Below are 24,635 nucleotides of genomic sequence, written 5' to 3'. Positions count from 1 at the left end.
ACTCTTCACATCCCACAAAGTAGGTATATTAATATTCAGTGAAAACACTTTGTTAAAGGGATGTTATGGTTACAAAAGTAAATTGAAAACCCCCAGATATGTGCCGGTTATGGTTAACTAAGATCCATAACTGACGCCACCACCGTGCACTGCTAAGCTTAACAACCAGGACATCAAAGATGACATCACAAGTGTAATTGATGACATTGCTGATGCCATCACATATCTGGCCTACTTGCTTTTGTTCACTGACATGTCTAGGCCAGTTCTTCTTCATCACGGACGGTAAGAATTTTAAAATTGAAAAGGTGCTTTATATCTAGATGTTAACCTTGTCCTATGTAGTTAGGGTGCTTACTTTAAGGTATGGCCTCAACAGGTGCACATAGATGGGAAAATAAGCATGCCTCAAACACACAATTAATTTGTATACATGATAATATACTCTAATCTTATTGTAATTTTCTGGTGATGTTCTTTCTTTCTTCCTTACTCGAATTTCCCTTTATGTGCTGCAGATTCCTATCTTTCATATGTATTGTTTGAACTGGGCATTAAGATCTGAATAGGTGGGTGTTTTTTTTTTTTTTTTTTTTGCTACACTTGGGATTAGTGATGAGATAAACGTATATGAGAATTCTACTTTGTGAAGTATTACTATATAATTATGAATTATAATTCTTAATTGTTCCTTCTCAGTTACAGGTTGATAATCTGTATTTTGTTGATTTGATGTATTTAGGGCTTGATTTAGGTTGTTTTAGGTTCTAATATGCATGATGTTATTTAGGTCAGATTCATTATTATCACTAATAGTATTGTTATTTTATCTAACTGCGTAATTTAAATGCCAAATAGTTATTAATTGTGATGTATGGTATCTTTTATTCAATGTAATGATATAATAGCTGATTTTGAAATTAATTAATTAATTTGATTATTTATTCATGTTTCTAGATATGTGTAAAGTTTATTAATTTAAATTGTAACACATTAAATAAATAAAGTTTGTACAAACACAAGTGTGTAGTGCCTTGTATTGTTAGCTATTAATTCCAGATTAGTCAAGAATCTGATAGCATTGCATTCATTATTTCACTGACAATTATTATCACATTAAAAATACTGTACTTCTGACGTGCATCCCGCACCCCTTGCCTATGTGTATATGTATGTATTATTAGGTTGTCTTATTAACAAGACTCCAATTTAAAATGTTGTTTAAATGTGTACATTTTTTTATACATGACAGCCTGAATCATGGAATTATTTGCGTGAAAAAGGCAGATTTGCACGCCTTTCTGGCCGAAAATCCCTGTGTGCAGTATAGGGATTTTCGGGCAGAAAGTCACACAAATCTGCCTTTTTCACGCAAATAATTCCATCAATCAACCTGTAAGTAGTTCATGAGAACACTCCTGAGTATCCGTGATATGTTGCAAAATTGTACACAACCCCTTGTAGAGACTTCCCGTCAAAATTAATGTGATATGTGATGTCATCAGTGATGTCATCAATGACATTTGTGATGTCATATTTGATGTCCTGGGTGTTAGTCTTTGCAGTGCACAGTGATGGCACAAGTTATCTTTACTTGGCTTACACTAATTGGTGAATTTCTGGATTCTATTTATTTTTCTTGAAACCATAACGTCTCTTGAACAATGTTTTTCGCTCAATTTCATAGGTCTTTATTAGTGAAACATAACCATAACATCCCTGTAACAAAGTGTATACACGGAATTTCATAGGTTTATATTAGTGCAACTTAACCATAACATCTCTCTAACAAAGTGTTTTCACTGAATTCCATAGATTTTTACCCAAGCAACCTAAATTCCTACAAATTCCCTTATATCTATTTGATTACACCTAAAAATCACATTCACCTCCAATGTAGCAGCTCTAGAGTTTGTGGACAGTACGAAAGTCTGCAGACAGCACGTAGCATCAACGAAACCCAGAAAAACAGGGGACAAATGATATTTTGTAAAAGAAATGTCTATCCTTCAACCAACAAACACATACCATACAATAACAGTACTTATATTAACTACAACCAAATATACCTTTTTGTAAACATTATATCTTCATTTAGCAAACAATATTGTGGAATATACCAAGCACAAACCATAACTGTACACCTCATATTATCATACACACTGAAATATACCAGGACCTCATTGCAAAATAACCTCTTACCAAATATAAGTACACTGTATTTCTCTATTATTACCATTCATTATATAAACTTTTCTCATAAGCAAATATTGTAATTTCTTATTTTTACAGAAATGGTAAACACACTTCGGTGGCTAGAAGAAAACTTTCCCAATGAAGAAATTAGTGATGACAAAATCTCTAATGGCAAACAATACAAATTTAAATATAAAAAAATAATGTTATTCATACAGCGCTCATTGAAATATTAATTTCTTCTTTGCTTATAGTACATACTCTACATCAATAAGTACACCACAGATTAATATCCTAGGAGGATAGCTCAGGGGCAACATGCTCGCCTTGGAAACAAGACAACACAAACAAACACAGGTTCGATCTCCGGGTCCATGCTTAGAAATCTCCGCGTACTAAGTGTGTTATAAATACGCAACTAAGTGAGATATACCTGTAACAGAGCCTGGATGCCCCCGGGGCTGTGTGAGTGCTTTAAAAATGCAAATAAATAAAAAATGGAGAATGCCAACAATCAGAATGACAAGACCAACTGTAAACAAATCATGACTTTATCTTCAAAATTGGATGAATTTAGCAATGATCTTAAAGAACTTCTAAATTATGTTTAAAAACATGTTTTAGAAATGTTGATCATCATTGTGCTACTTGTATCTTTGCCCCCTCACCGCAGCTATGACCCCAATCAAATTCACAAAGCATACATCAAACTTTCTGTTCTAATTATGTTGTGTTAAAATTCTCAAATATTCAAAGCTAATGTTACATTTAGCCAAAAGTAGCTCCTGGTAGCGGTTGGTTTCAAGCTACCCAGGCTTTAGTATGCTAGAAGCAGGAATTAAATAGCTTCCAGCATCCACCAAAGTTTTGAACCGTGCTATAAATATTGTGTATATTATTCTGTCATACTTTTTTTAAACCCCAAATGATAGACCGTGGACTATATGAATGATCGAGTCCGTTTACGCAATGAATGAGGTTCACGGATGGCATGCATGTCTGGACATTCTGGTCACGCATGACACACTTTTAATTAGTGTGAATGTGCACACCCAATCGTGGCCTCATGGATGCCCTGGACGCCATCATGTGACCGAACCCGTGCAGACATTTTGAAAGTGCATTTTTGGCCAATCTAGGAAGTTTCAAGTGAAATCTTTGCCATTCCCCACCCAACCAACATTCTTAACACTTCTAGCAACTTTCTACAACGTTTTACTCTGTTTTTAGTTCATCTATGTTTGCAAATGTCTGATGGCAACACGGATGTCCCCAGACAAAGTCATGTGACAGCACCCCTGCAGTGTCATGACATGTCTGTGATCAGTATCCGTGTTTCGTGGATATTTTGTAAATGTATTTAAGGCCGATCTAGGAAGTTTCAAGTTGAAGCTTTACCCTTCCAGAGCACCTAGAGCCATTCTCAGTTGATCTCTCAACTTTTTACAACTTTCCAAGGCCTATTTTTCAACTTGGTAGTCGGCGGACAGTTGTGAGATCTGGAGATCATCGTTCTGAAGGGACTCACCTATTACTTATAGTCATTCTCAATCTGGCATTCCAGGAGAGAGCAATCTAGAACAGAGCACCTGTGGTACACCTGCTATTTCCGTTGAAATGGCATCACTCATGGCCATCCCTCCTTACCAGGGATGACCACCACCAAATGGAGGGCCTGGACAGGGGAACAGGCACAATGATGCAGAGGAGGATCAAGAGGACCATGAAGATGAGTTTGAGGAAGTTCCAATCTCCAGTACCCAGAGAGAATCATGGGTGTGGTGGTTCTTTAAGACCATAGGAGGGTTACCACAGCCTTGGGTTGCCTGTGTTGAATGCATTGTGTGTGGGGTCATACTCAGTCATGGACAACATGGGCAGTCCTCCTTCGGAACCATCTCCATGAACCTCCACACTTGTCCAACCACCTGGGTGCTTTGAGAATGGATGTTCCTTTATCAGGGAGGAGTAAATGTCTTCCTCTACCCCATCTTCCTCAATTGCTCCTGCCACCACACTTACTACTCCAGTCTGGCAGATGATCCCAGCAGTTGCCTCGCAGGCCATACATAAGGCTGTTGATACATAGCTTTCCAGGACAACATTACTCTGTGTGTACTGTACACATCACTCTGCAGGAGAGGGCAGTTTCAAAGTGCTTTTAGGCAGTGGTCAAGGTACATGAGAAATAGGTGCCACCTACCTTGAATTTAAGGCATGTCCAACACTTCACACTGTCCACCTGACCCTCCTTATCTGTGGTTGGTGCCCCTTCCTTCCCTACCATACCTCCTCGCCTCTCCTGGAAAACAAATATATATATATATATATGCATTCAGTGAAAAAACTTTGTCAAAGGGACTTTATGGTTCCAAGTAAAACTGAAAAACCCTTGAAATTCGCCAGTTTTGGTAAGCTAAGCAACCATAACTCGCGCCACCACTGTGCTCTGCTAAGACTAACACCCAGGACATCAAAGATGACATCACAAATGTCATTGATGGTATCACTGATGACATCACATGTGAATTTACTTTTCATGAAAGGCATTCTTATTATAATATTGAGAAAAAAGTGTCAAGGATCATTGGAATAAATATCATGAGCTAATTAGTGCATTAAGCAATGCATTGATATAAATAGCATTCTATTATGAATTCGAGTATGCTAAACTATTCATGCAGAAACCTAGGCATTGTGTGCAGCATACATGATGAAGATATAATATTCATAATGTTGATATGCTGAATAATGAAATGATAAATGTTTTCTTATTAGAGTTTTGTGTACTGTGAAATATGAACTAAGTAGCTAATAAAACCCACGTATTACATAATTGCATTATTACTGACAAAACACAAATTTGATGTCATGGGTGTTAGTCATAGCAGTGCATGGTGGTGGCACGAGTTATGGTAATTTCAGGGTTTTTTCAGTTTTACTTGGAACCATAACGTCCCTTTAACAAAGTTTTTTCATTGAATTTCATAGGTTTTTAGTAGCGCAACTTAACCATAACGTCCCTTAAACAAAGTTGTTTTTACTGAATTTCATAGGTTTTTAGTAGCGCAACTTAACAATAATAACTCTGACTTTATGTACAAGTAACATAGAACATACTGAACCCCCCCTCTACTGAATTTATGTCCGCAAACTCTTTTAATGTCCGCGGACAGATGCGGACAACAGCACCACTACCCAAAAAGTCTGGGGCATGTTTAATTGTTATATCATAACATATGAACATTTTACAAATTCACAAACCAGCACACACACATTATATGTAGTAATAAATAAGAATTGTAACCCATATATATATATAACACACTAACCATTCATTTAAATACAATGGGCCTCATTACGACCCTGGCGGAAATCGAAAAACGATGGCGGAAATGCAATACCGCCATCGAATAGCGCTCGGTGCGACTATGACCCGTCACCGCAAAGTACGATGCCATTAGCGACACCGTAGTGAACGCCAACGCTAACTGCACCAAGTACGCGCGCGCGCGCCATGCCAAACCGTAAATACCACCATGGCGCAACGGTACGCGAATTCCGACCCTAGCGGACATGTACCTAACGCCATCAAGCACGGCGGAAAGTACCATTCCGCCATGGTGAGAAGTACGGCATCGCGAATCAACCGTAAACGGCCCCACTGAGTGCCTGTACACCGCTCCCTGCCCACAAAGTACAACTCCCCGTAGGTGCAATGAAGTCACAATGCAACCAGTGAAATGTACAAGTCACCCATGCATGCCAACGAACAAAAGAATCACAAGAGGGGCCAATGGGAGCTGCAGGGCACAGATGGCACGAATACAGAAGCCATTCCAATGGACATGACCACAGTCCCCCACCAAGAAACGCACGCAAACACAGGCACCTGTGACCAGCAATATTCCGAAAATCACATCATTCCACCAGTCCACCTGGCTGACCGGCATCTGTTACACAAAACCCAATCCCCCGCCCCTGAGCATGACAACATTCAAACAGTCATATTGGCAGCCCCCATCCCTGACCTCACTGGGCTTCGTAGGCAAACGCGCCCAGCACAGTACCACGCAACTAAACTCCGAAGCTGGAACCCAATGCAGATCTCCTCACAATACATCGCTCCCCAAATAGGAATATGCCACATCACTTGCAAAGAAGAACGCTACACGGCCCATATCAGAATAGAAATTTAATGCACAACAAAATCACCAAGCCCATACAGCCATTAGGCCATGAACTCCAAAACACATTTCACCATTGTGGGCTGCATCCGCAAGAAATGACCAGCTACTACTTGTGTGACGCCCTGTTCCATCATGGTACACAGAGCCACATTCACGTACGAAAAGGCAACATGGAAGCGCACAGAACCGCAGGGCCGTCCCAATGGGGAGGCACTAGTCCAGCTGAAAGGCCGAAATGTTGCTCCGAGCCACTAGTACTGCGTAAGGGCATGTGGCCCATTGGCGATCGTTCCATAAGATCGTAATGCTGCTCCACTGATTAACACGAAGCAGCAGGTGTCGGGAGTAAAAGCCATCTGCAGGACTGGCATACAGATGGCAGTGGCAAAAGGGGAGGAGATACCTGTCAACCAAAAGAAAAGAAAAAGAACAGAATGGCCATCAGAACTACATTCGAACAACTCACTTCAATGATCACACTAAATCCACAGCCATATGCATGCTAGCCCACTCCAAAGGATCATCACCACCCCAAAACCACTTGCGACTCATAACCATCTATATCGAGGTGTAAACACCATCACAAACGAGTGTACCTGTGCATGCGTCTGTGAAAACAGAATCCATCAGATGGGAATGTTAACGTGCATGGACACAAGTGTCTGAAGGCGCGTCGAGACAGGGAGGGCTCAACAAGGCCAGATAGACGATGGTCCCACTATGGCAGCCCTGCATCACATAGCGCAGGGGAGGCGGACAGATTCCAAGAAGCCCTGTACATGGCAAACTCTGTATCAAATCATCTGCCCATGCATCCATTCATCATTCCCTCATCCCGGTATAAAAACGCCTGAATATTTACTCACATAACATTAGAAATATCCATTGAGTCTGTGCGTTATGCAGCCTGCAAAATCCACAGTGCCCCAGCCCGTAATTCCAGTGTTGTGAAGTAACATGTATTTGGGAACGTCCGGCCTCATCGCCCACGTCGCTATTGCGCATCCCAAACTATTCATATCAATCATTGCATCCTCGCCATGGCCCCTGTCTCAAGGACATTGAACAATAGAACGTTATATTTGCAGTCAGACCTGTGGGCATCTCCTCGCCGCTAGCTGAAAACCGAAAGCGCCGCCCTTCGAATTCCTCATTTGCAACATCACGTCGAAAAGGCATCTGTGGCCGTTTGAAATCACAAATTAATCCATCTAGTGCGGCTGTGTGTGAAAATGGCAACTGCCTACACCCACAAATGGGACGCCCCGCCCGTCGGTGCAACTCGGTACAGTGATGCATGAGGGCCCACCGTTACTCGAGTACTACGTTCCACTGACCCTTCACAAGTCTGTTCGCGACTGCAAAGATTGTATGTGAAACAATGGGACCATAGCCGAATGTACATATCAACCAATGTTACACGGCCATCGGGTACAAATACATGATTGCAATAGCAAGATGCCATTACTCGAATTGCAGCGTTGTGTGCGGGACGTGCTCGGCCAAAGGGGAGGGCAGCTTGCACAGGTGGAATGAATCACCACAGGTGGAGGCCATACAGCCTGAAAACACATAAATTGCACACCCAGTCTCCTCCCACAACCACACCCACTCCGAAATGCTACCGGCAGGACTCGCGATGTTGGCCCTGGGGGACCTGATAGCACTGCAAGTACTCCAACTCCAAGAAGAAGACGAACACCAACTACAACCGGCCGCACGGAGGAGACGCAGGAGGAGGAGGAGGCCAAGGCAGGGCCAGCAAGGGCCGCCAGCACAGCCACCACCACCACGCAGGCAGCCCGCAATCCCACGCCTCCGAGCACATCCGTTCAACCTCACTGATGAGCAGATCCACACCCTCTACCGTTTGGACCGGGACACCATAGCCGCCATTGTGGACATGACACAGGCTGACCTTGTCAGCATGATAGATAGCCCAACCGCCATCCCACCCCTACTGAAGGTGGTGTCTGTACTCCACTTCCTGGCCACAGGCACCTACCAGCACACAGTCGGACAGTTGCATGGCATTTCTCAGCCACTGTTCTCACGGACACTATTGCAAGTGCTCGATGCCCTCCTGCAGCACGCAGACGACTACAACTCTCTACCACGCTCGGAGCAGGAAATTACCAACACAAAAGTGGGATTCCATGCACTTGCCGGCATACCGGGTTGCATTGGTGCCATCGACTGCACCCATGTGGAATTGGTCGTCCCACATGCCATGGAGGCCCAGTACCGCAACCGAAAACAATTTAATTCCCTGAATGTACAAATGGTGTGTGACTCCAACAGGATCATTACACATTGTTGTGCCCGATTCCCTGGATCAACCCATGATTCTATGGTCTTGAGGAACTCTACAATACCACGCTACATGGAGCGACACGCAGGGAACAGATCCTGGCTACTCGGTGAGTCTCATTTCATGCATGATGATGTGGGGTATGTGATTCGGCAATGACCTGGCAGGAAGGGGGGGCTGGGGGGGGTGTGCGTACGTAGCAATGGCATTCCTCATCATACGTTTATCGTCCACATACAGGTGATGCTGGATATCCACTGAAGAGATGGCTCCTCACACCAGTCCGGAACCCACGGGACCAGCATGAGGAGGACTACAACCATGCCCACTCACGTACCCGTGTAGTCATTGAACAGGCATTCGGCCTACTGAAGACTCGTTTCCGCTGCCTCAGCAGGTCTGGCGGGGCACTCCTGTACCGCCATGAGAAGGTTGCAAAGATGGTCATGGCATGTGTCATGCTCCACAACATGTGCGTACGTAGAAATGTGCCCATGCCCCCTGACGCAGAACTGCAAGCACCTGAAGATGGTCATGATGAGGGTGGGGATGTGGCAGCACCTCAAGGAGTCTGCGAGGCACCGGAGGGCTGTGACATTCGTCAGCATCTCATTGATGCATGCTTCTAGCACTCAGGCCTGGTGGCTGATACATGGACATGGTACTCGTGGCACTGTGTGTGTCTGGTACATGCACAATATGGACTGTACGCCTATGATGGCCTAGTACACAAAGATCATTGTCCACACATCTCATTGGTTGATCGTGCATTGTTTATGGCATATGTGATATCATGTTGAACACCCTATCGACCCGCCACCCAAGTGAGCCCAAAACACCCCCTCCACCCTCCTACCTCCCCCCCGAACACCAGTGTCCAAAGATGCTCATTGTCAGTGGGCAGTCGCTATTGCAAGCCCCCTCTGCGGGTATCGGGGGCACCCCTGCCTGTGGAGCGCAGGTTCCTCCCAGATCTACGTTGGGGGCTGCCCTGGACGGAACTTGCAACGGATGATGTCTCTGCCTGCTCACGTCCATGCATGTCCCTAAGGGTTTGTGAGAGCTCAGTGAGCACACGGCGCACTGCGGCAAGTTCGGCACATACGTCTTTGGACGTCGCATGCAGTTCCCCCCTCAGGCTCTCGGTGCTTCTCTCCATTTGTACTCTCAGGCTCTCGGTGCTACTCTCCATTTGTACTCTCAGGCTCTCGGTGCTACTCTCCATTTGTACTCTCAGGCTCTCGGTGCTACTCTCCATTTGTGCCCTTAGTGTCTCTGTACTTCTCTCCATTTCTGCCCTAAGTGTCTCAGTTGATGTTTCTATGTCTGCCTTAGTGCCCCCACATTCATCGGCATGGTCCTTGAGGAGCGTGGCCAGTTGCTGCTGTTGCACGATTAACTGGTCGAGGGACTGTTGCCTCTGCTGGGCCATGGCCATTTGCGGTGGTGTCACAGAGGGGCTGGTGACCTCATGTTGCCTTGCCACAGGGCTTGTGGGGGATGGCCAGTCGTCGTCTTGTGGGTGCCCCTGCGTGGTATCCTCATGGTGTACGGGATGGGACAGACAGGGGGATTGGGACAGGTCATGGATGGATCTGACTTCGACATCCCCGTTTTCTGTGTCGGAGCATGCTGCCATCAATGGGGTGTCACCTATGGTGCTGCTGCCACCAGAGGCAGTGCCTTCTGTGGCATCCATTGGGGGGAGCTGTGGTGGTGGTGTTGTGGGCATGCTGGCTGCTGGGGTGCCTGTTGATGTTCCCTCCTCTGTGCTGCCACCTGATTTGTGCTGCTGCCGTGTCTTGATGCGTGCAGCTGAGGTGGAGGGTCTTTGGCCCTTGGTCTTGGCCCTCTTTGCAGGTGTGCTGGTAGGGGTGTCCTGATGCTCGTCGTTTGGATCGGACCCTGTGGTGGAGTAAAGGAGGGCGAGGGTTATTAATGGGTCTGTGGGAATTGGAATGGCATTGTATCACATGCATTGGGGTGGTACCTGAGGGTGATTTGGGTCGGGGCCTTGGAGGTGCTTTCATTTGTGTGTGGAGTGAGGGTGCAGTTGTTTGGCAGCCTGCAGTTAGGGTGTGCCTGCTGCACGTGTAGTGGGTGTTTTAGGGGTTTTTAATTATTTATGTATTTATTGTGAGTTTTAAAGTGCGCTATCAGGCCAATGTGTGTGGACGTTCTCCTGGACATGTGTTTCTGTTGCACTATGTGGACACATGGTACTTCACATGATTGGACATTGTGGATTTAGCTTTGTTTCATTTGGGCCACCTACCTGATTCTTCGGATGTCTGCACTCCTTTCTCCATCCCTCCGACTCCCTCTATGCTCTCCATTCCAATGGTGGAGGCACAGATTTCTTCCCAGGGGGTCAACTTGATGGGTGATTCCGATCCTCCCCCGGTGGCTGTGGCAATGTTGCGGTTGGCAGAAAGTATGCTACGGACGCGTATCCGCAGGTCGTCCCATCGCTTTCTGCATTGCTGTGGGTTGCGGGGTGCGGTCCCCACCGCACTTACCCGCTGTGCCACCAGAGCCCATATGGCCTTCTTGTTCGCAAGTGCCGTCCTGGTCATTTGCGTGGAGAAGACGACGGCAGCATTCTCCTGGAGGGTCTCTGTTAGCACGGTGAGTTCCTCACGGGAGAAGTGGACCTGCCGCTTGCGGTCGCACGCTTTCTTCGCTACTTTTCCCATTTTTCTTGGTTTCGCTAGGGTGGATGACGGGTTGGGGTGTGTTTCAGGGTAGTGTTTTTAGTGGTTGTGTGGATTTTGTGGTTTTATAGGTGTACGGCGGGATGTTTCCCGTTCCGGGCCCATGTTTTTACTTCCGTTTCCGTATATTTACGGTCACCGTACTTTCCGGTTGGCGCTCACTGCGGTGTCCGCTAAGATGGGTGGCGGTATTGCACCTAGGGCGCCGTACGGCGGCGGTGTGGGCCGTTTTGGGGTCATTTCCGCCATCGCAGACTTTGCACTTCCGCCATGCCGTGGTGCTCGTGCCCGATGGGTCGGAATGGGCCGCACTTTGCTCCATCGTGCAATGGCGGAAACGCTATTTACGCTGTGGCGGTCCGGTCAGTCACTTCTCGCCAGGGTCGTAATGAGGGCCAATATGTTCTAAAATGGAATATACCAAAAGAAGAAAGATAGTCTTCGAACATGATTACCTCACAGAAATTCCACAACTAAGAGCAACAGCAGATCTACAGACCACTCAGAACACACCTTACCAGAAGCTAGCAAGTGTACTGCATTTTACTCATATATTTGTAAAGTTTCTGTATTAGATACAAAAAAAATGATATTATGTTTTTTTCTCACATAAATGTCTAGTACTCTGGAGTGGCTAGAGGAGCATTTCCCACGTGAGGAAATGTAAGAAGTTAGTGAACCTAATGGTAGACACTTTACTATATAAACCAATTAATAAATATTATTTTATATACATTTAACATATATATTTTTTTTGTACAGACCATACACAAATTGAAAATACTAAAGAAAAAGCAGTATTGGATAAGACTCTTCAGCACATAGAAGAACAAATTGACCTACTCATGGCAAATTTTAATAATTTAAAAAACTTAGTGGAGGATCACTTGAAACAAACAACTACATACCATTGTCCCACATGTACCTGTCCCCCTCACCATATCCCACTCAATTATCCCCAAACCCTCTCCATGAACCAAATTGTTTTGATGAGACTTCCATCCCTTCTTCACCTCATATAAATCCTTTTGAAACCCCCAATTTTCCTGTTTTTGTTTCCGTTTCTGTCTCACCTTCTCTGTCATAAATTTTACATCCATGTAAAATAAAGTAAAATTATTATATTGTGCCCTAATTCATTTCTTGTCTTTTTTTAAAATACAGTTCAGGTGTCCGCGTACAGCGCGGGTGTCCAGAATGTCCGTAAAGAAACGAAAATGGGAGCATCCTAAGGACACTATATCTGTCCGTAATGTTTACAAGCAAGTTGAAACTGTTCTAAGAACAGACGCGGTGTCCTGAAATGTTCATAAAGAAATGAAATGGGGTTGTCCTGAGGATATTTTACCTGTCCGTACTGTTCGTAGGCAGGTTGAAACTGTTCTAAGAACAGATCAAGTGTCCTGGGATGTTCGTAAATAAACAAAATGGGGGTGTCCCGAGGACGCTATGCCTGTCCGTATTGTTTGCAGGCAAGTTGAAACTGTTCTAAGAACAAACACCTGTCCGTAACTGTTCGTTTCACGTGTGATGCACTTTTAATCACTTCAGGACCCGAACAGTGTACTTAGAACACCAACGCGCATGCAAACTGCATTTGGTGTCCTGAGGGCACCCGCTCCTTTCGCGAACATGTTCGCGAACCTATCATGTGACCTCGCCCACGATGAGCGTATGTTCTGATTGCGAACAGTGTTTGTGTCCCTGAACAATTTAAAACTACATTTGCAAGCAATCTACAATATGTTTCAATAAAAACTCACCATAGAACAAGTCCCACATAGTAATCCCGAGTTTCTACATACTTTTTGTGACTTTTTGAACACGTTTTTCTGTTTGATATGTCCGCGGACAGCACGCATGTCCGCCAACCACCCCAATAAAAGACCACGCCCTAGAGCTCATTCTCATTGTTTTTCTGGCTATCCTACAGAACACAGCAAATTTTGTTGCCAATTTGCAGATTTTCATCTCGAAGCTGATGGCTTCCATGGCTCCACTCATGCCACCTGGTGCTGCACCTGCCTCAGCACCTCCCCCACCCCCTCCACCACCTAACCAAGGGCCTGAAGAGGGGAACAGGAGTGAGGATGCACAGGAGGTTGAAGAGGATGACGAGAATGAGGAAGTGGAAGTCCCTACTACCAGCACTCGGCGTGAGTCTTGGGTTTGGCAGTTATTTACCATTCGTGGTAATGGTCCAAAGGCACGTGCGAACCAAGTCACCTGCAATGAGTGCAAAATGGTACTCAGTCGCGGGAGGCCTGCTTCATACAGCTTTGGGACAACTACCATGAAGCAACACCTAAGGTCATTCCACACTGGGGACATTCGCAAGGTTGTACCTTGTGAGGAGCGTAGCAGGTTGACTTTCTCTACCTCATACTCCATTTCCGATCCTGTCACCACAAGGAACACTCCTTTGGGACAGCGTATTCCTCAAGCTGCCTCACAGGCCATACGCAATACTGATGACCCTTACCTTTCGAGGGTCACAGTTGTGTGTATGTACTGCGACGCAGTATTGTGCAGGGGGAGAGACTTCGTAGTGCTTTTGAGGCTATCGTCTCAGAGCACGAGAAGATCTGCTCACTACCCAAGTAAAATCCACTCTACATCTTCCTCTCTCAGCTCGCCCTTTCTTATCCCTGTTGTTGGTATCCCACCTTACCCTCCTTTCGCCTCCTCTCCTAGTGTGTCTTGTATAAAAACCCCCAAAAATATAAAACAACAAACATCCAAAAAAAAAGGCTCTTTTCAGAGCCACCTTTCACAGTTAAAAAATAGAAGTGAAAATAAATGAAGCAGGGCCCTGTGTATTTTTTAGAAGTCTGCAGACAGTCCACGAACATCTTACATTTTGGAGTGCTGCCCTATCATAACCATTGCAGTTTTATCTGGGAGGAAGTTGTGGCTCTGAAAAGAGCCTTTTGGTGGTGTTTGTTTGTGTTTGCAATATTTAAAATGCTCAACACCTAATACAAAATGGATGCTGTAATTCCATAAAAAGGTTGCAATGCATTTTGTACATTTCTCAGAAAAATCAGATTGCCAGTATAAGTAAGATGGACTCCATCTCTGCGAAAAATGTATGTACTACGAAACATAATATTATCATTGTGAAAAGAGGACATGCCAAAATCTCTTAGAAAGGCACAAACATCCTTATTGACATTGCGCCTTGCTTTCTCCATTTGTGGACCAAATGAAGAAGAACAAAGCCATATTTGTCTCTGCGCAATCCGTGAAAAAAATATTTGAGAATTTGGAAACATGTCCTTGACCTTCCAAAGTCCTTCTTTCATTGCAAATTGCAAAGAAATTCCAGACACATGTCCTAAACTGTTCCCTCCACAATGAATTACAATTTTTTCTGGATGTTGCTCTGTCTCCAAAGTAGCACAGAGAGGTAGCAAGTCCAACCACTTTATTCCACATACTCCACGCCAGTGCACTTCCACATGTGGGAATCCAAGATCTACAGCTACTCCACAGCTTTCTGCATGTACCTTCAACCAATGTATCCACGAGTCTCCCAAAATCCAAACAATCTGTTTTCTGAAACACACATCCATAGCTATCTGTTCTTCTCTCAGCAAAAAGAGTGTCTGAGTAACTCTCTCCTGGCACAACACACCCACTAAACTTTCCTGACCAATCCTTTTCTCTGCTCTTTCTCATTTGCATGGCTCCCCAACCCAAAATCCCCGGATGTAACACCCGGTGTCCGCGGACTACCGCCATGTCCGCTGACATATCATAACATGGACAGTCCTTCTACCATTTCCATTTCACTTTCTGTGCCATTCCCTCATTGGATATAGCTAAGAAGTCACATGAACATCCACCAATCACATCCAAGACCTCTACATCTAACTGCATCATCATAGATCAGCACTTCAAATGTACTGTTAATCTCTCTGAGTACAAGTGTCATATCATTGGAAAGCACCTTCTACCAGAAATAATGTACAAGTCTCCAAGATTTCTAGTTGCAGCTGCAGGCATATCCGTATGCATGAACATAAACTACAGGTATGCATATTTTCTGTATAGTACATTTACAATTCTTATAGATTCATATAAACAGATTAACTGACTTTTAGCTTGTATAATCTATAAAATGAATTTACTGTCATTTTTTTCCATCTCCTAAAATCAACTGTCACTTCCAAACCTATCTGCTATTTAATTTCTTTATACACACACATTTTCAAAGCATGTTGAACTAACATATTTAAAGTACAATATGAAGAGGTAACATACTCAAACAAAATTGCATGCACACAGTATGTTCAAATATCAAACAACAATACTTGTACAAAAACATAAAAATGTATTTACTTAAATTTATATAGTGTGCAAGCAGCCCATGGGCATTGAGGCGCTGTCACTTGCACGAGTTTAGTTACAGAAATAGTGGTATTCAGTGGTACATTATGAATTCAACAAGGCATAGAAATGATATTTTGGTTGGTACAGTTAGTCATTACAATACAGTTTATGCATTAAGAACATATGATATGTATTCAACTGGTGTGACGCATCTTATGTGAATAAGATCATTTTCATGATTTTGAGGAAGGCGCTGAGGGTCAATGTCAATTAAAAAAATCAATGTCTGAATTAAAAACAGTGCTATATACAAACAAAATTACTAATTTGTTTCCTTTACAATTGCAGTGAAGACCATTCTCCTGAAAAGAAGCAGCAGAATTTGAAGTACAAAGAACAACTAAGAAGAAACCTGGTCATTTCAGAAAAAAAGTAAGTTTAATACCACCATATTATTTGTACTATTATTCAAACACACTGTAAGGTTAATTCATGCTATTTCTGAGCCTAAAAATAGAGATTGTGCACCATTCTGTCTACAAATCCCCATTTCTTAGACAGAGATTTACAGGCAGAATGGCACACAATTTCCTATTTTTTTCGACACACAAATAACCCAACTCAGCCCCTAGAATTTTCATATTATAGAACAAACAACTGTTTTAATTGTATACCATTAGATTTACTATTTGTACTTCTCCACACCCTTAGGTTACTTTCTACTGTCATCTGAACCCCAGTTTAGTAGCACATAAATTCAAGAATACCCATCCCAACTAGTTGTAGTTGCCCAATGCACAATAACACACCATTACATACATCTTTATCATCTTACTCAGACACACATGCACACAGCAAACATACATTAAGAACACCCCAACCCAAACCTTCTTCATTTTTTTCAACAGGCCCTAAAGAATGCCTACCAAAAATCAAGTGCGTAGAACGCAATGGAGAAGCAGAGCAAATGAAAATAGAAGTGTCCAAAACAAGCATCCATCTGTAGCAGAATTTGTAAAAAAAAGTTAAAACAAAACAGCTAATACAGTCATTTAGCGAAACAAAGCAAGCTTCAACTACAGAAACTTTGCCTCTTATATCAAAATGTAAAAAGAACCACAAAACAATTAACAAAAAATCAGCTACCACTACAGACAAAACTGCTCGTATAAATCTTGATATAGTGCAAAGTAAGCATACCAAAAAAAAGTATTTTAGCAAGAATGTTCCATCACAGAGTCCTTCAAAATCTTATAAAAACAGGAGAGAAATCAGGCTCAACCCTTAAAACCTATCGTAGGAACTTAATTTTAGAATCGTTGATAGACAGTGCAATCCTTCTCAAAAGAAAGTTATTAATTTTAGTGTTAAACAAAATGAAACCACTAACAAAACTAATGACTAAATTACAAAAAAGACTGCTCAATAAACAAAATGTCAATAGAAATAACTTCTTAAGTATCTGTGGAGGTGAATGGAGTCACACTACGAGCATAGAACCATACTTTAATGAAGAAGCATACAAAAAAAAGCAAACAAACACAATTACCACACATAGCAGTGAACGAGGTTATCAAAAAGTTTATAATACCATAATGGAACAAGAAATACTGCTTACAAAAATATCCCCAGAAAACTTAGAATTACCTCTCCATTCAACTGAATCAGAACGTCTAGTATACAAATGGCCATGCATGTCAATGTGTAACATTCCCAAAAAATCGTTCAAGTCTTTACGCCAATTCCTCAATCAATATGTGAAAGGCAAAGACAAAATCAAAATTAAACTACTGCAAAATATGGATACCTGTCCAGTGCGCCAGTACACAGGACTACAAGGGCATTCATTGGCCTGCATTTCAGGACCTACTTGCAAAACCACCTTCCATTATATCAAAATGATATCAACACATCATTCAACTATGAGAAATCTAGTCTATAAACTGTACTATGCTAAAAGTCCTGCTTTAGCACTAGCCAATTTAAATAACATTCTTCTACATGGTACAGCAAAAGACCTACTTGAAGAAATCGACTATATCCAGAAAAAATATTTTGGAAGTGAAAGCCACTTACAGAATGAAATACCTTTAAAGCAAATTAGCAACAATACTATGCATGGCAACTTTCTAGTACACACATACAAAAAAGAAATACAGAAATTTAAAAATACATCTGCTGAAGTACCAAACCATGTGTGTTTATGTTGCCGTAGAACTTTTTATAAAAGTAACACAAAAACTGTAGACCTAACATACAAAATAGAAGACAATGAAGATTCTAAATGGTTTGAATTAGCTCTCTACCTCATAGCAGAAAACATATACGAAATAACTGACTCCTTAATACTTTGCAGTTACTGCACTACAAAACTTGACCACAACCAAACTCCTTCCCATGCTATCACAAATAATTTGGAATTATTTCCACTACCAAAACCCCTACAACAACAATTCAAACAGTGCACCCATTTCAAGCAATAATACGCCTTCAACCAAAAACAGCAAATTTACCAACCTCTGAATTAGTGGGAAAAGTAGTATGTTTAACATTAGATCTAAAAGAAAATGTAAACACTCTAGGAGTGCAACGTCCAATGGAGTAATGTTTAATTATCTTAGTAAATGGTGTACCTACAACAGACAAAATTATTTGGCAACAACTGGTAGATTTACATAAAGTTAGACAAGCCTTGCAATATCTAAAAGACAATAATGAATACTGCAAAGAAATAAATATTGAAGAAAACTTGAAGGATACCACTGAAATAAATCAAGAGACACAAGAAGCTGGTCAATTTGAGCTCCTAGATCCTGCTACAATATCCAATACATTAGACCATTATACATTTCACCCATTGCACTCTAATGACACCGTAGAAGATGAACTAGAAACCTACCAAATGCGTCAAACAAAAGGATCTCCAATATGCAGATGGGAAAAAAGTATAGAAGCACATGCTTTTCCTCTACTCTTTCCTACTGGCAAAGGAGGATGATACTATGATAAACCTATTCAAATAACAGCATTAGAATACTGCTCATTACGGATGTAGTCTAAAGATCCCAGATTCAGACAAAATGTGGAATACATATTCCACCTACTCTTTGAAAGTGAACTAGCAACTTTATGTTATGGAGTTGCACACACATTAAAATCAGGATCCCACTTTCAAAATATGTCAGCTACACAATTATTACAAAAACTGCAACAAAAAGATGAGGTTTTACAATCAAATGTTACAAATTTATTAGCAAATATACGTGGTACTAAAGAGTACTGGTTTCGATGTCATGGAGATGTACGTTGTATGATAAGAAACCTTCGCCCACCCACTTGGTTTGTTACATTAAGTTGTGCGGAATATGCATGGGAAGATTTACATGCTTTCCTACGCATATCAAACACAAACAAAACAAACATAGATATACTAACACCTGGAGAACTTTGTTCTCTAGATCCTGTTAATGTTTCAAGATATTTTCACCATTGCTTCATTGCTATGCCACACTTTATTTGTAATAAAACTGCTCCTCCCCTCAGAGAAGTACAACACTTCTTTTGGAGAAAAGAATACCAAGCCAGCGGAGCACCATATATCCACATGCTTTTATGGATTAAAGATGCTCCTAAATTTTGTCAAGACAGTGATGCCACTGTTTTACAGTTCATTGAAAAATATGTCACTTGTGAAATTCCATCAGAAGCAACAAATGGTGATCTTCGTGCAGAAATTTTACAATTTCAAAGACACAAATGTGGCAAATATTGTCATCGCAAATACAAAAACAAAGAGAAATACTACACCAAATGCCGCTTTGGTTTCCCTATACCGGTTACAAAAACAGGTCAAGTGAACAACTTCATGTCTTCAGTTAGACATAGTGTTAAAGGTAAATCACCTAAAAATACATATTACATAAAAAGAACAGAAGAAGAAAAATATATCAATGATTACAATGCAATCATTGCCCACTTATGGAATGCAAATATTGATGTGCAGTACATTGCAGACAATTCCACTGCAGTTGCACGATATGTTATAGCATACTTAACAAAAGCAGAAAAAACAGAGCTCCAAGACCTCTGGAAAGACCTGTCATCAGACAAAACACTGTCTCAGAAATTTTACAGCTTGGGCATAAAAATGTTCTCCCATAGAGAATGTGGCTCCTATGAAGCAGCAGATCGTTTAACTGGTACTGCTTTGTATGGAAAATCTGAAAATTAAGTACGGCTAAGTCTTGGTCCTGCTAAATCTAGAAAAAGAGATTTAAAATCATACAAAGATATAGAAACAATAGCCAAACATGATCCCAACAGCAAAGACATTTAAAAAAAACAATTTACTGGACACATACTACACAAACAAAAGTAACACTTTGGAAACCATGTGTCTATACCACATAGGCCAAAACTTCACATACGAAAATAATATAAAACCTGATGAAAAAAAAAGGTAAATACAGAGTGAGAAATTGTGAAGGCAGCTTAGTAAAACTCACCAAACGAAATGTAATTACTCATATAAAATTGTCATTAAAGACTCCTGAACACAAAGAACTATATTACATGTCCCTGCTACAACTTTTTAAACCATGGAGAAAAGAAGAAGAAATATTAGATAACTATGACTCATATGAAGACGCTTTCAAAGCAAATGAAAGCACTATAACTGATGTAAACTTTACACAGTACAAAACAATGTTGCACAATGAACAGCAACACAAAGAAGAACTCCAGGCCCAACTAGATAAAGAAACTCCTGACAGTAGTCAACCTTCTGTAACAGGAAGCCAAGAACCACTTGGACAGCCACTAATAAGAAATGAGGCAGAATTAGCTATGACAGAAGTAGAAAACACCATGTGTCAGTATGAAGATAAAGAAGACTTAACTACACTACAATCAAAACTAAACAATGAGCAACGTAGCATTTTTCAAGAAGTAACAAAAGAAATTTCACATGGTGTACAACATGAAAACAAAGAATACACCTGCCAAAATTACAAACCTATACTACTATACGTCAGTGGTGAAGCTGGTTCTGGAAAAACATTCCTAATGAAAATCATCAGCAAGTTCCTTCAACAAATGACAAACAACAAACTGTCAGATGTTGTCACTGCCCCCACAGGTTTAGCTGCCTACAAAATAGGCAGTGTCACTTTACACTGATTACTACTCCTGCCAGTAGAACACCAAAACAAATGAGACTATTTCAAACTTTCTACAGAAGCTGCAATGGAACTACGCAAAGTATTAAAACAAATGAAAATGCTACTAATAGATGAAGTGAGCATGGTCTCCAACCTAATGTTGGCTTTGATTCACCTCAGATTACAAGAAGTACTAAAAACAAACTACGACGAGGTCTTTGCAGGAAAACACATTATTGTTTTCGGAGATCTTCAATTGACACCAGAGAAAGGTGAGCCTATTTTTAAAACCTTAGGACACAAACTCTGCCATAAAACTGTTGGCAACATAGGAAATGTCAACCTTTGGCAACATTTCCAATACAGAGAATTAACAGAAAACATGCAGCAGTCTGCAGATCTCACTTATGCCAACATCTTAAAAAGTATTAGAGTTGGTATACTATTTCAAGAAGCACAATCAATATTGAAAACCCGGCACATTCATGCACTTTATGACGATAATGCATGTGCTACAGATGTTATGAAAAAATGAGCCCACAAAAATGTCAATTGTATGGCCTTAATGCCAACTCTTGCAAGCTGTTTCAAATTCAATGAAACAATGTTAAAAAAAGAAATGCAACCAATAATGGAAATTAGCGCAACAGACAAACTAGACGTACATGGTATGACACTCCCCATGTGTGAACAAGCCACAGGAAGACTAAATCGTTTAGAAAATTCAATCTCCAACACAGCTGGGATAGTTAATGGAGCACTGGGTACAGTTGTTGGCTTTCAATCATACCCACGTGACAACAACATTCAGTTTGTCAATATTCTCTTTGACACACTTTCAGAAGTAAAAAGGATAGGACGCTCAAGAACTCGATTCCTTCTCTTCAAAGACATGTATGTACGCAGAGAACAATTTTCTGTAACTCTTGCATACGCAGTCACCATTCATAAATCACAAGGTCTTACCCTAAACAAAGCATTAATAGACATTGGTAACACAGTCTTTAAAGAAGGCATGAGCTACGTAGCACTATCACACTTACGTACACGTGACGGTCTATTTCTAATCAACTTTGATGCAAGTAAAGTAAACACTGATATTCCTTGCATTTTAGAATACAATAGACTTCGTTCACTATGCACCCCCATCTAAAAACATATCCTGTTCCACAAAAAGTAAAACGTTGTAAAAGAAAACTAAATCAAACAGAAATACAACAGGATATCACTGCAAATCCTCCAAAGAAAGTAAAAGAAACTAATACTTCATCAAGTACCACAAGCAAAAAAGAGCCAATCAGGGAAAGTAAACCAGGTACTTCATCAAAGAAGGAAGACAAACTCAACAAAAATCACTCAGATATAGAATTACCTGGTCCATTTAAACTCTCAAATATAATTGGTGTAAGTTGTTACGCAAATGTAGCAATGGATATTCTATTTCATTTACCACCAATTGTTGACAACATATACTTACACAGTACAGACCAATTGTGTTTGCAAATGTTAGTACTTCATAGAAATGCAACAAACAATCCTAATAACACATATAGTGTTTATGGAATAAGACAACAATTGGACTACTGTTTTGGAATGGTGAAATTCACTATAAACTCACGGGAAGATCCACAAGAATTTCTAATGTACTTACTACAAGTACTGGAAAACAAAAACATACCTATAAATGAAATCCTCTAGATTTCATACATGTGGAAACATACATGCACTCTCTGCAACAATGTGACACAAGAACAAATCCCCAATGAACACTTTGTATATATATATCAATGCCTAATTGTGAATCCATTCCATTTCAGCAAATTGTACAAAATGCAAACCATGGTAGATTATGTTCTACCTGCAATTCTTATAATCTCTCCACCTTACTAATACAAACATATTGTAAATACATAATACTAATGCTTCTATGTTACAATGCAGATGGTACCAAAAACAACTGCAAGCTGACTGGATTCACACATGGTCAAGTATCACTTGGTAAGAAAACCTTCACAACAATAGGTATAATCTACCACACAGGAGCCACAACCAACGCAGGTCACTATACTGCATATATAAAAAAGAATTGTGGATGGTTCGAATGTAATGATAGTACCATTACTCTAAAGCAGAGATTACCAGCAAATGTTGCAAACGCTTATTTCATCTTCTTAAAAGCAAAATTTATTAACTAAACTGTACTTAAACCTTAACTAAACTTCTATTAAAAAACTATAAACTGTTAGAATATACCAGCAGGTATCTAACTGCCCCAAGATTCTATAACAAACAAACAGATAAATGAATATTACTAATTCATATAAAAAAAAATAGATAGTTAGAATACGCCAACTGGTATCTAACTGCCCCAAGATTTTACAATAACCAACCAGATAAATCAATACCACTTCATTATCAAAAAAATATAAACAGTTAGAATATGCCAAAAGGTATCTAACTGCCCCAAGATTATACAACAATTAAACAGATAGATGAATACCACTAAATTATATAAAAAAAATAGGCAGTTAGAATTCGCCAACTGGTATCTAACTTCCCCAAAGTTTTACAATATCCAAACAGATAAATCAATACCACTTCATTATAACAAAACATAGACAGTTACAATATGTCAACAGGTATCTAACTGCTCCAAAAATCTGCAAAAATCCAATACATTGAGCATTAGCCAGAAACAAAAAGTGAACACTGAAAACAAACAAACAAATAGACTCTATCATAACAAAAAAGGTTTTTTCTTAATCCAACATGGATTATTTTTTCTCCCACAGACCCAATGATTTTAGCAACAAATACAGAAACTGAGCAAATTGCACAGTACACCGGTTTGTAATCTACTAAATATGAGGGTAAAAAAATAAATTTTGATTATTCAATGTTATAAGTCATCATAAAATACCCATACTAACATGATCTTTTCTTTTATCACAGAAATGAAGAAGAAATACATGTACTCTAATTAAGAAACCAAACAGTAAGTATATTATAATAAGTACAACCATCGCAGCAAATCACACCCATAGTGACTTATAACTTCCATGCTTATAAATGCGGTCTTGTCCATGTACCCAAGACTATAGGCCCTGCTCACAACCACCACAGCATATCACACCCATAGTGGCTTACAACTGTGTTGCTTATAAATTTGTTCTTTGATCCCAAAGTTATAAGTCACTATGGGTGTGATATGCTGCGGTGGTTGTGGCCAGGGCATAGACTGTATGCCCTGGCCACAACCACCGCAGCGTATCACACCCATAGACTCAAACATTTTGACTATGCCATCTGGGCACTTTTAATGTCCGCGGACATGATGAGTGTTCTTAGAACAAATTTAACTTGCCAGCGAACAATACGGACAGCGTCCTCAGGACACTCCCATTTCTTTTATTTACGAACATTTCAGGACACTGCAAATGTTCTTAGGACAGTTTCAGCTTGATTGCGAGCAATACGGACAGATGTACCGTCCTCACAACACTCCCATTTTGTTTATTGACGAACATCACAGGGCACTTCATGTGTTCTTAGAACAGTTTCAACTTGCTTGGGAACATCCCAGGACACTTCATGTGTTCTTAGAACAGTTTCAACTTGCTTGCGAACAGTACAGACAGTCATACACCGCCATTTTGTTTATTGACGAACATGCACCATCCCCAGGACACACCCATTTTGTTTATTGAAGAACATACCAGGACACATGATG

This window comes from Ambystoma mexicanum, chromosome 4p, assembly GCF_040938575.1.
Source record: "Ambystoma mexicanum isolate Mex_15411 chromosome 4p, UKY_AmexF1_1, whole genome shotgun sequence".
NCBI lineage: Eukaryota > Metazoa > Chordata > Amphibia > Caudata > Ambystomatidae > Ambystoma > Ambystoma mexicanum.
Note: the sequence above shows the minus strand (reverse complement) of the source record.